This window comes from Nicotiana tomentosiformis, chromosome 7 (genome assembly GCF_000390325.3).
Source record: "Nicotiana tomentosiformis chromosome 7, ASM39032v3, whole genome shotgun sequence".
In the NCBI taxonomy this organism is placed as follows: domain Eukaryota; kingdom Viridiplantae; phylum Streptophyta; class Magnoliopsida; order Solanales; family Solanaceae; genus Nicotiana; species Nicotiana tomentosiformis.
This window is the reverse complement of record NC_090818.1, coordinates 25,266,745-25,280,003: the sequence shown is the minus strand read 5'-3', so window position 1 is coordinate 25,280,003 and position 13,259 is coordinate 25,266,745. Positions and strand designations below refer to the sequence as shown.

General features: G+C 36.4%; 1 long non-coding RNA gene across 1 annotated transcript; it reads right to left on the bottom strand.

The window, feature by feature from the left end:
- Positions 1 to 2,022: 2,022 nt before the first annotated feature.
- Positions 2,023 to 3,156, bottom strand: LOC104087468 (uncharacterized). The gene is made up of 2 exons (XR_004504559.2): positions 2,724 to 3,156; positions 2,023 to 2,171 (listed from the first exon to the last, which is right to left on the bottom strand). It is a non-coding gene; the product is annotated as an uncharacterized lncRNA (long non-coding RNA).
- Positions 3,157 to 13,259: the final 10,103 nt, after the last annotated feature.

The following is a 13,259-nucleotide window of genomic DNA, read 5'->3' as shown; positions in this document are numbered from 1 at the left end:
TAATTTTACCTTGTATACTCTTCATCATTGATTTAAATGTTTATACTTTAAATTTGCTTGACCTTTTTCTGCTAATTGTTTTACCTGTTTAATTGAAACTTGGTTTCTTTTATTCAATGCATTATTTGAAGGTTAATTTTCTTTAAATTAAATATTATTAATATTAATTATTTGACATTTTAAATTTGGAATTTAAGCAACGCATTAAAATTTTAAAATATTATTTTGTTGAGTTATTTATTCCCAAATATTCTTGGTGATATTTTCGTACTCATTGTGATGGAGCCGTGAGCTCTTTATTGTAGAAAAAAAATATTATTGTTGAATTATTTTGGCATGAGCCGTGATCTCTTTATTATGGAAAAATATTATTGTTAATTTATTTTGGGAAATTGAAATATTTGGGCTCTTGAGGTGCAAATTGTGATATATTGTGATATTGATAAGCATGCGGTGGTATAAGATTTGGGTGTTGAAATGCATGCGGTGAGATAAGGATGACTTGATACGCGTGGCTAGTAGGGGAAACTACTAGAAGTCATGCGGTGTGATAAGGATGGCTAAAACGCGGGATGCTATTTCGAAAAAAAAAATATTTCTTTAAAATAAATTGTGAAGGCTCCCGCGGTGAGATAAGGAAATGAGATATTGTGAATTTATTTATGATTTGGGACTACGAGGCGGTATCTCGGGAGTGCCCTTATTGATATTGATTTATGGCCGCAGTCGTCTTTGATTATTATTGTGATTTTCTTAAAGTTGAAAAGAACTCTATTTTGTTTCCACGAGATATTAATTTTTATTATTTGGTGTAATTAAATGGTGACATACTACTTGACTCATTTCCATTGTCATATTATTTTATTATATTGTTAAACATTTTACCATGTCATTATTTATTTTTCAGGGGCCTGACCTGACCTCGTCACTACTCTACCGAGGTTAGGCTTGGCACTTACTGGGTACCGCTGTGGTGTAGTCATACTACGCTTCTGCACATCTTTTTGTGCAGATCCAGGTACATCTTATCAGACCAGGCATCAGTAAACTAGTTGTACGAGGAGACTTCGAGGTATATCTGCCAGCGTTCGCAGACTCTGGAGTCCCTTTTTATCTTACTATGTTGTCTTCCTTATTTGCTTTAGACTCTGATATAATGAGACATAAAGAATAAATTTTTAGAAGCTTGTGACTTATTTCTACCTGATTTTGGGAATTGTAATTGAGTGAATTGCAGATTTATTTATTTCATATTTCTATTATTATTCCGCATTGATAGACTTATCCAGTCTTAGAGACTAGGTGCCATCATGACATCATACGGAGGAAATTTGAGGTCGTGACACATAATCACTAGAATACCTTGTGTCTTGCTAGTGAATATGCTGGAAATAGTTTAGTTTCAATAGGAGTAGTATAATAGGTTTGAATTAGAATTTTGAGTTTAATTACTTGTTGCCTTGTAACCGTTTGCATAATTCCAAGGCCCAAGGAAAAATTTAATACTTTATTATTTTAAAACTTAATATATAAATATATTTTTCTCATGTAAATTTATTCGGTACGGTTCGAGTTTCTTTCGGTTTATTTTCATAAAATAAAAAACCTACCCTAATTATCGGTATTGTTATAAATTTATATAAAACCTACGATTTTACTAATAAAAACTTAAAAATCGGTTCGGTGCGGTACGATTCGGTCAGTTTAGTCGGTTTTTTATTATCCATTGGTACCCCTACCCTCCGGTCCACTTTAATTCATTTTTTGACCTTTTTTTGGTCCACAATATTTGATTTTTCAGATATAAAAAAGGAATTAATTTCTTTTTTTCAAAGTTGTCCTTGGAGTAAAGAGCGAAGGAGTGTTTGTTATATTTTCAATAAACAAATTAAGGTTAATATGATCAATTTCATTATTAATTAATGTCAAAAGTCGAATTCTTTAATATATATGAAAATTATCAAAAATTCAATTTAGAAGGACTGGAGAAAGTACTAATTATAATGCAGTGCCAAAACATGGTGACTAATAATTAATGCACTGTCATTTACCCATATCATTACACTTCCAATTAAAGTTCAGTAAAAGAAAGAAAATAAAAGATATTTTAATTGATATAGCATCATACTCGAACGAACAACTTCCTCAAAACACGAGTCTCTTGCTAAAGCCTGCAAGCACCAAAATTATTTTTGTTAAAAAAAATCATAATCGTTACTTACTACGAAAATACCTAAAGAGTGTACGCATGATATTTTATAAGCGGTGTCGTATTTATATAAATAAAATAAATAAATAAGTATTATTTAATATTATTTTCCCACAAGTTGAAAGCATTTGATCCAATAGTTTAGTTGAACTATTGCAAAGGGAGGTGTAGTTTGTTTCTCATTAGCCTCATATTTTTAACAAAAATGCTCACTAAAAAATGTTCAAAAAATAGAATGTCTAGGTGCAGCCTCAAACCAACGACCTTTACAAGTCCAAATACAAGCTTGACCAGTGGACCAAGAAGTGCACTTTGCTAGAAAGCAGTGTTGTTATTTATATATTGCTTCATTTTGCAAAATATTAGTATAAATATTTAAATATTTTTCCAGCGAAGCGGTGTCTGCCCATATGCGTCCGCCCCTGCGGCCAAATGAACACACCCCATAACCTCAACAAAAGTAAAATAAATCAAGAAAAAAATGGATAAGAGAAAGGAGAGTAAGTGAAATTACTTAGAGCAATCCATGTGTTCAGAAATGGGAAAACTACGATGAATACCGCAAATTGTAGTAAGATCTCCAATCCGATTCTGGAGATAAGGAGGATGGTAATGACTATTACTGAAATCTTCAATGCAATAACAATACCTACTAACTCCATTGTCCACGTATTTTACCCTGCCATTCAATATAAGTAAATTGTCACAACATTCACGAGTCGCGTATCGCGCAATCCCATCTATAAAATCTTCACAATACTCAAAACAATCATTCACTTCTTCGCAAATTGGATCGTCAAGTATTTTGAATGCATTGTTTGGCCTTTGAATTGCCAATAGAAATGCAAAAACAGCTATTACTAGTGCTAGTAGTTTCTTGGCTGCCATTTTTTGTTGTTGGTTAGTGGTAAGTAATTAGTAGAGTTTTATAGATTTTGTGTAGGAGAGTATTGATTAGAAGTCCGTGAATTGTGATTTTCAGTTTTGATCATTCAATTTGGGTGAGAATTATAGTGTTGATGCGTGACAAAACCGACTTCTGTTGTTTAATTACCTTGTATACACTAGGAAAATAGAAAGACAATGTTTACATTAATTTGATAAATTTAAATTTAGGAATGATAAGTTGAAATGGCAATGCATATTAATTAATCATGATTAAAAAAAATTGCTTCCACAATTAATTATTCTTTCAGCAGAATTTCCCCTATCAAGAAGACTTGATGGCTCGACCCAAATAATTTTAAAAAAAATATAACTGGAATCTGAAAAGCTAAAGAAAAAAAAATTAGTTGGGAGTTCGGTGTTTATAAATGTAAAATTTCTTCAGTAGATCAAAATCAGCAATTATAAGGAAGAAATATAGAACGTTTACCCCAATTGCCCTCTCCCTTCAGATTCAAATTAATTTTTAGTCGGTTTGTTTAAGAGTCTTAGAGCCCGTTTGGCCAAGCTGCCAAAATCTACTTATTTTGAAAAGTACTTTTTTTTTTTCAGAAGTACTTTTGAAAAAAAAACTGTTTGTGTTTGGTCAATTCATTTAAAAAGTATTTTTTGTAACATTTGGTAAACAAATTGTGTTTGGTCAATCTTTTTAAAAAGTACTTTTGAGTGTCAAATTACCAAAAAGGATAGTACCAAGGTCTTATAATTCTTTTAAATAGAAAAATGAACTTAAATATTTATCGTAAGAGACTTTTATTATTATTTTATTAAAATATAAAGTAAACAAACATATTACAAATTTAAATCAATTTTGCATATATAGTTATACCAAAGCATATGATATTATTTAGTATAATTACTTATTGTTATATGATAATTTGAATAACTAAAATACATCATTCAGTATAAATTAGAAGTCTATCTACAAATTACTATATATTGATAATCCATCATGAAATAATAAGTAAAGTCACTCACACATGATAATATTTCTCAACAATTTCATCTCTACTTCTATCATACAACGCCTGCATATTAGTAGAAGACTTGCCTCGCATTTTTAAAGGAATATCAGAAGGCTCATCTCCTTCATCAATCTCTGCAGTAATGTCTTCATTAGCATAATAGTTGAATTCTTTATCGGTAGAAGAATATCGTCGGATAAAATTATGTATAGCCATGGTAGTTGTAACTAGATAATTCTGAGTGTCAAACTTGAAAGATGGTATTGAGCATAAAATAGAAATAATTTTAATATATAAAATAAATCATAAAATAAATAGTTAAGTATGTTTAAACTAATTCAAAAAGAGTAACTAATTATTAACAACACATAATGTATAATTTAAATTTTTTTAAATTTAAATTTTAAACAAAACTAATTATTACCTAACCTTACTAAGTTTGTCCTAAATTGCCAATTGGCCTGTTGTGAGGCTGTCACTTGACTTAATGTGGATACATTTTCTTGTTCTTTTAATAATATATAGATAGATTATGCAATGCAATTGTAAATTTATTACCTATTTGTAGGTCATTTTCACAAATTAGATTTGATAATTGTTTTAAAGATTCGGAAACTAATAGCATATAATAGAAGAAATTATAAATAATTATTTATAGGAAGAGAATTGATAATCCAAAGAAGGATGTAGATAATTTGCTTTAGTGTGAAAAAAGAAGAAGATAATTTGGAAAGTTACAAGACATTACACAAAGAAAAAAAATCAAAAATAAGAAAAGTCAATAAAGAATTTGGAAAGTTACAATATGATTCATATATATATAACGGAAAAGGTCCAAATATGCCCTTGTAGTATACGAAATTGAGCACATTTGCCCTTCGTTAATACTTTAGCTCAAATATGCCTTTACCGTCACATAGTTGGTCCATATATGCCCTTAGAGTTACACAGTTGGCCCATATATGCCCTTTTCGAAACAGAATCCACCTAAACTAATTAGCTCTTTCGTTAATTGTATTAAAGTGTATTACAAACACTATTTTCTTTTTTTTAGTAGTTTTTTTTCTTTACCTTTCTCTTTTCTTTCTTCTTTTTTTCTTTTCTTCTCTTTTTTTTTCTTCCTTTTTCTTTCTCCCTTATCCGATTTCCTCCATTACTGATATTCTCTCCATTTTCGTCACCAATTTCACTTGACAAAACTCATGAATTTCAATTACTAAAAAAATTCTCCGATAATAATATTTTTATAGATAATATATTTGTCACTTTTTTAATTTTTACTGAACATATATTTAGTTCTAAAATATTTAACAAAGTAAGATTGAAATAATATTTATGTAACAAAATACCTAAAAAATCCAACAAAACCAAACAATCCAAACTGATATAATTGGTTTGGTTTGGTTTTGATAAAAATCGAACCAACTCGTTCCATGTACACCCCTAATTTACATAGTTAATAAAAAAAATAGAAAATGTCTAGCTGAAACAAGATGAAAAAAGACTAACAACTCAAATTTATAACACTACAACTTGAACTCTAGGCTTTTAATCATTAAATTATCTTTGTGGAAATAATTTAAATATTTTGGTCTTTTGAGTATTGTTAAAGGTTGAGATGTTTTTATTATTTTAAAGTTTAAACCATAATTTTTGGATAATTTAATTTTATTTATTTAGAGGGCTAGTGAAATTGGAACTTGGTTACTTTATGGGAGAATTTTCTTAGTAATTGAAATTCATGAGTTTTGTCAAGTGAAATTGGTGACGAAAATGGAGAAGACATCAGTAATGAAGGAAACGGATAAGGGAGAAAGAAAAAGGAAAAAAAAGAGAAGAAAAGAAAAAAGAAGAAAGAAAAGAGAAAGGTAAAGAAAAAAAAAGTACTAATAAAAAGTAAATAGTGTTTGTAATACATTTTAATACAATTAACGAAAGAACTAATTAGTTTGGGTGAATTCCGTTTCGAAAAGGGCATATATGGGCCAACTGTGTAACTCTAAGGGCATATATGGACCAACTATGTGACGGTAAGGGCATATTTGAGCTAAAGTATTAAAGGAGGGCAAATGTGCTCAATTTCGTATAGTATAATGGCATATTTGGACCTTTGCCCTATATATAATATCTTTAATTTTAATAGAATGGTAAAAACTAGAAACAAAAATTAAAAGAAAAAAACATAAATTAGTAAGAGATAATTTGAAAAATATAAATTTATGGTGAGGATAGTTTTGTCATGAATAAATTAATTTTCTACTTCTGCTTCTATTTCTTAGAAGAAGCTAGAATTTTCTGCTTCTTCCCAAAAGCAGAAAAACTGCTTCTTCTGCTGGCCAAAAGTACTTCTCTGTATTGGCCAAACAACTCAAATGTTTTTAAAAGTACTTTTTTTGGGGAAAAAAAATACTTTTGACATCCGAAAAACTTGGCCAAATAGGCTCTTAGATTAGCTCGACCTATGGTTTTTTATGTCTTAATATTACTTTAGATCCTATGTTTTTAGGAGTCTCTTATTCTTGCCATAGAAAATATATGCAGAAATTGTTTTTTAGAGAAATTCAAGTACATTTAATGTTTTATTTTTATATTGTACATTATTGGTTTCAAATGAACTTAAATTAAACAATGTATCATTGGGATTTATCTAGCCGGAGATTGAAGGGTATTAGTTTTTGTTGGTGTAGATGAGTGTCAAATTAATGAGTGGATCTGTTTATAAGAGTCCGGTTCTATTTCTTTAATGGGCTGAGCAAAAGTGATTAAATGACACCGTATAGTCGCTGTAAAAATAATTGCCGAAAAATGTATAAAATTTGTATATTTTTTGTGTATATATACATTATGTATGTTATAGACAAAATATTATACAAATTTTATACACTTTTTCGGCTAGCAGATATAAATAGTTTCTGACACGGACTAAAAGTGATAATACGCCGCCTTTTTGGGTAGGTTCAGCCTAGTCTAACGGTCATTTTCATATCTTGTCCTCTTTTCATCTTGTATTTGATACCACTAACAGAAAAATGATAAAGAAATATATATTTATATATTTGTATAAGGTAAAAATCATGTTTGCCCGATTTTGTGTGGTTAATCGAGATCGGGGTGGCAAACCGAGATTCAATCCCAAGTTATATTGGATCGTTACATGAATAAATATTGCCTAGCTCGTGATTCAGGGATCGATCGAGATCGAGACCAGCTAAGGTCGAGACCGAGAAGGATAGGGATCTAGCGAGATCGAAGGAAGCATGATATGTCAAATAACAGAAAGCCGAGGAATCCGTGGCGGGGCGAGCATGTGGCAGAGATCTCGGCATATATAGAGTCAAGACCGGTTGATTAGCCAATAAGAAGATTTCCTTCTGTATTTAGAATTGTACCATATGTAAAACTCATCTACCGTATAAAGGGAGTTCCAATCATTTTGTAAAGACACTCATAACAAAGCAATATATTATGTTTTCTCTCTTTAAGCTCTCTTGTTCAGTTGTTCAGTTCTTACTTTTCAATAATATATTTAGTTGGTTCGAGGGTGACCTAGCTCGAGGGCCAAAGTTGCGCGTTATATTGGTTTGTTTCATTTTACAGTTAATTTTTAACTTCAATTCTTATATTTCTCAGTTTGTGCTAAGTGAAATCACATATCCTTAAAATTACTTACAAATTTAATTGTTATCTGATTTTAAGGGTAAACAGTTTGGCGCTCACCGTGGGGCTAAGGATAATAGTGATTGCCTGGTGCTAATTTTAATAACACACACTGCTTTACACTTATTCCTGTAAGCGTTTTTGATTCCAGGATCAGCATGTCGAACTCTCAAGCAGTACCCACACACATCGACAATGGTCTTGGTTTTCATGGCGAAAACGACAACGTAGCCGCCCCAAGAAACGAAGTGCTTCCAGTAGATCTCGTGGGAGTACAGGTTGCAGACCCCATCGATGTCAGTTCCCATGTTGCCCTGAATGCAAATCTGGGCGTCGACCCCAAAAATAGCATTCGCAGAGACGTTCGATCAACCGGTCAGAATGCATAAGGTGACGAAGAAGGCGGATTCGGCCTTCGAATAATATTCGAAATGCTGCAGGATCAACAAGTTGCAGTAGCACAACTTCAGAATCAGAACCATACACCGAGTAGGGTCGAACCCCAGCCATCACAGGAAGTTGTTCACAGGGCCGAACCAGTGCCGGGGAGGTCAAATGTGAATGAGTCAGGGACTGACCCCGCTATCTTGAAAATGTTCGAGGAGCTGACAAAGCGAATTGAATCGGGAGAGAAGAAGATTGAAGCAAATGACAAAAAAGTGGAAACATATAACTCCCGAGTTGATCAAATTTCGGGGGCACCACCGATTTTGAAGGGTTTGGATTCAAAGAAGTTCGTACAAAAGTCCTTCCCCCCGAGCGCGGCTCCTAAGCCCATTCGAAGAAATTCCGCATGCCAGAAAATCCCAAGTATAATGGAACTACCGACCCCAAGGAGCATGTCACTTATTACACATGCGCAATAAGGGGAATGATCTAGAGGATGATGAGATTGAGTCTGTACTGTTGAAGAAATTCGAAGAAACTTTATCAAAGGGGCGATGATATGGTACCATAATTTTCCACCTAACTCCATTGATTCTTTTGCCATGCTCACTGATTCCTTCGTCAAAGCACACGCCGTAGCGATAAAGGCCGAGACTAGAAAATCGGACCTCTTCAAAGTAAAACAAAAAGACAACAAGATGCTCAGAGAGTTCGTATCTCGGTTCCAAATAGAGCGCATGGATCTGCCCCCAGTCACCGACGATTGGGCCGTCCAGGCTTTCACTCAAGGCCTAAACATACGAAGTTCAGTAGCCTCGCAACAGTTGAAGCAGAACTTGATCGAATATATAGCTGTAACCTTGGCCGACGTACATAAGTGGTACCAGTCAAAGATTAGGGTTGAGGATGACCAGTTGGGGAGTCCTTCCGGGTCCGTTTATCCAAACATGACCATCGATAGAGTTAAAAGGGATATTGACCGGGAACCACGGTCAAACAGAGATCGATATCAGCCATACGTTGGAGATCAGAGAAACAGTGGGCCTGGGCGCAACCCCAGTCGAACTGATAGAAGAAATGATCGAGGATAGAGCTCTCGAGGGCTCATGAGTAAAAGAACTTTCGACAGAAATGTCAAACCCAAAGAAGCACCACGACTATCAGAATACAACTTCAACATTGATGCATCAGCTATTGTATCGGCCATTGGGTGCATCAAAGACACCAGGTGGCCCCGATCTCTACAGACTGATCCGGCCTAGAGAAATCCTAATCAAATGTGCAAATATCATGGCACCCATGGCCATAAAATAGAAGATTGCAGACAGCTGAGGGATGAGGTAGCCCGTTTGTTCAACGAAGGGAATCTTCGAGAATTCTTAAGCGATCGGGCTAAAAACCACTTAAAGAACAGAGATTCAAACAGACAGAATGAGCAAGAAGAGCCGTAACACGTGATCTACATGATTATTTGAGGGGTCGATACTCCTCAGCGGCCCGTATTCAAACACACCAAGGTGTCGATCACGAGGGAAAATTGGACTCGAGACTAGTACCGGAAGGAACCCTGTCTTTCAATGATGAGGATGCATAAGGGATTTTACAACCCCACAACGACGCACTGGTAATATCTGTCCTTATGAATAAAATTTAAGTTAAACGTATTTTGATTGATCCAGGTAGCTCTGCCAACATTATTCGATCGAGGGTCGTAGAGCAGCTCGGCCTACAAGATCAAATTGTGCCCGCATCCCGAGTACTTAACGGCTTCAACATGGCAAGCGAAACCACCAAAGGTGAGATTACTTTCCCAGTGAACGTGGCCGGGACCATCCAAGAAACAAAGTTCCATGTGATCGAGGGTGACATGAAATACAACGCCCTGCTCGGAAGGCCGTAGATCCATAACATGAGGGCAGTACCCTCGACCCTTCACCAAGTTCTGAAGTTCCCGACATCGGAGGGAGTCAAAATAGTGTACGGAGAAAAACCCGCCGCCAAGGAGATGTTTGCAGTCGATGAAGTGATACCTGTATCGGCGCTCTCATCAATAAAGTGATCGGATTCGAAGGGAAAGTAGGAGGCCAAATAGCAACCATAGACACCTGCCTCAACCCAATTACAGAAGCAAGGGATCGACGAGGATGACGACTATTGGATCCCTCGATCCTTCATAATTCCCGATGACTCCGACGCCACCAAATCGACGGTCGAAGAGCTGGAACAAATCACACTGGCCAAGCATCAGCCCGAACGAAAGGTATACCTGGGCACGGGGCTAACCCCAGAGCTCAGGAAAAACTTATTCATTTCCTTAAAGCTAACATGGATTGCTTTGCTTGGTCCCACCTTGATATGATAGGGATCCCACTAGAAATTACAACTCACAAACTGAGTCTGGACCCTAAATTCCGCCCGCTGAAGCAAAAAAGAAGGCCCCAGTCCGAGGTCAAACATGACTTCATCAAGGACGAGGTAACCAAATTTCTCAAAATTGGATCCATTCGGGAAGTAAAGTATCCCAAATGGTTAGAAAACGTAGTGGTAGTCCCTAAGAAGGGAAACAAACTTAGAATGTATGTATATTATAAAGACCTGAATAAAGCATGCCTCAAGGATTCTTTTCCTTTGCCTAGTATCGATTGTATGATCGATGCCACGGTCGGGCACGAGACTCTCAGTTTTCTCGATGCCTACTTCGGGTACAACCAGATACAGATGAACCCAGAGGATCAGGAAAATACCTCGTTTATCACTAAGTACGGTACCTACTGTTATAATGTAATGCCATTCGGTTTAAAAAATGCTGGTGCAACTTATCAATGCCTAGTAAACCAAATGTTCGAAGAACAAATAGGAAAATTAATGTAAGTTTATATTGATGACATGTTAGTTAAGTCCCTGTGAGCAGAGGACCATTTAAAGCATTTGCGGGAGACTTTCGATATATTGAGGAAGTACAATATGAAGCTCAACCCCGAAAAATGTGCAATCGGGGTTGGCTCGGGCAAGTTTCTTGGTTTCATGGTGTCCAATCGGGGAATCGAGATCAACCCCGATAAAATCAAAGCTATCGAGGATATCACGGTAGTGGATAATGTAAAGGCCGTGCAGAGGTTGACGGGGCGGATATCCGCCCTAGGACGATTCATTTTGAGATCCTCATATAGGAGCCACCGATTCTTCTCGCTGCTTAAGAAGAAGAGCAATTTTGCATGGACTCCGGAATGCCAACATGCCTTGGAAGAACTAAAGCGGTATTTATCGAGCCTGCCGCTGCTTCACACCCCGAAAGAGGAAGAACAACTTTACCTGTACTTGACAGTCTTGGAGATAGCGGTAAGCAGAGTCCTGGTCCGAGAAGAACAAGGTACGCAATTCCCTGTCTATTATGTTAGTCGGACCTTAGGTGAGGCCGAAACTAGATATCCACATTTAGAAAAATTAGCGCTTGCTTTAATAAGCGCCTCTAGGAAACTAAAGCCATATTTCCAATGTCATCCAATATGTGTTGTAACAACTTATTCTCTTCGAAATATTTTGCACAAACCCGAGCTTTCGGGTCGATTGGCCAAATGGGCCGTAGAAATTAGTGGGTACGATATTGAGTATCGACCCCGAACTGCCATCAAGTCTCAAATCTTGGCGGACTTCGTGGCTGACTTTATGCCGATCCTCGTTCCTGAGGTTGAAAAAGAACTACTGATAAAATCGGGTACATCTTCGGGAGTCTGGACCCTCTTTACGGACGGTGCTTCGAACGCGAAGGGGTCCAGATTAGGCATTGTACTAAAATCACTCATAGGTAATGTAGTTAGACAGTCTATCAAAACTACAAAATTGACTAACAATGAGGCCAAGTATGAGGCCATGATTGCAGGTCTCGAACTAGCTAGAAGCTTGGGAGCGGAGATCATAAAGGCTAAGTATGATTCCCTCCTCATGGTAAACCAAGTGAACGGGAGTTTTGAAGTCCGAGAAGACCGAATGCAGAGGTACTTGGATAAACTACAGGTGACTCTTCATTGGTTTAGGGAATGGACCTTGCAACATGTACCTCGAGAATAGAACAACGAGGCCGACGCTCTTGCAGACTTAGGTTCATCTGTCTAAGACGATGAACTCAACTCGGGGACTGTCGTACAATTCATGAAATAGGTAATCGAAGAAGGTCACGCCGAGATAAACTCTATAAGTTTAACCTGGGATTAGAGAAATAAGTACATAGAGTACTAAAAGAACGGGAAGCTTCCATCAGATCCAAAGGAGTCAAGAGCTCTGCGCATAAAGGCAACACTGTTCACTTTGTCTAAAGACGGAACGCTATTTAGAAAGACGTTCGATGGACCGTTGGCAATAAGTTTGGGACTGGGAGATACCGACTACATCCTACGAGAAGTTCATGAGGGCAATTATGGAAATCATTCCGGTGCCGAATCGATGGTCCACAAAGTAATCAGAGCAGGATACTATAGGACCGATATGGGGAAGGATGCAAGGGAGTTCGTTCGAAAATGCGACAAATGCCAAAGACATGCGCCCATGGTTCATCAGCCCGGGGAACTACTCCACTCGGTCCTGTCCCCGTGGCCCTTCATGAAATGGGGAATGGACATCGTTGGCCCTCTCCCGTCGGCCCCAGGTAAAGTTCAATTTATTTTGTTTATGACTGATTATTTCTCTAAATGGGTTGAAGCACAGGCTTTCGAGAAAGTCAGAGAAAAGGAAGTCATAGACTTCATTTGGGACCACATCATATGTCGATTCGGAATTCCCTCCTAAATTGTTTGTGATAATGGAAAACAGTTCATCGGCAGCGAAGTAACTAAATTTTTCGAGGATCACAAGATCAAAAGGATCCTATCAACACCTTACCATCCTAGCGGGAACAGACAAGCCGAATCAACCAACAAAACTATCATCCAAAATCTTAAGAAGAAATTGACCGACGCCAAAGAAAAATGGAGAGAAATACTACCCAAGGTTCTATGGGCATACCGCACAACATCGAAATCCAGCACCAGAGCAACACCATTCTCGTTAGTTTATGGCACCGAAGCTCTGATCCCGGTCGAGGTGGGAGAACCTAGCATCAG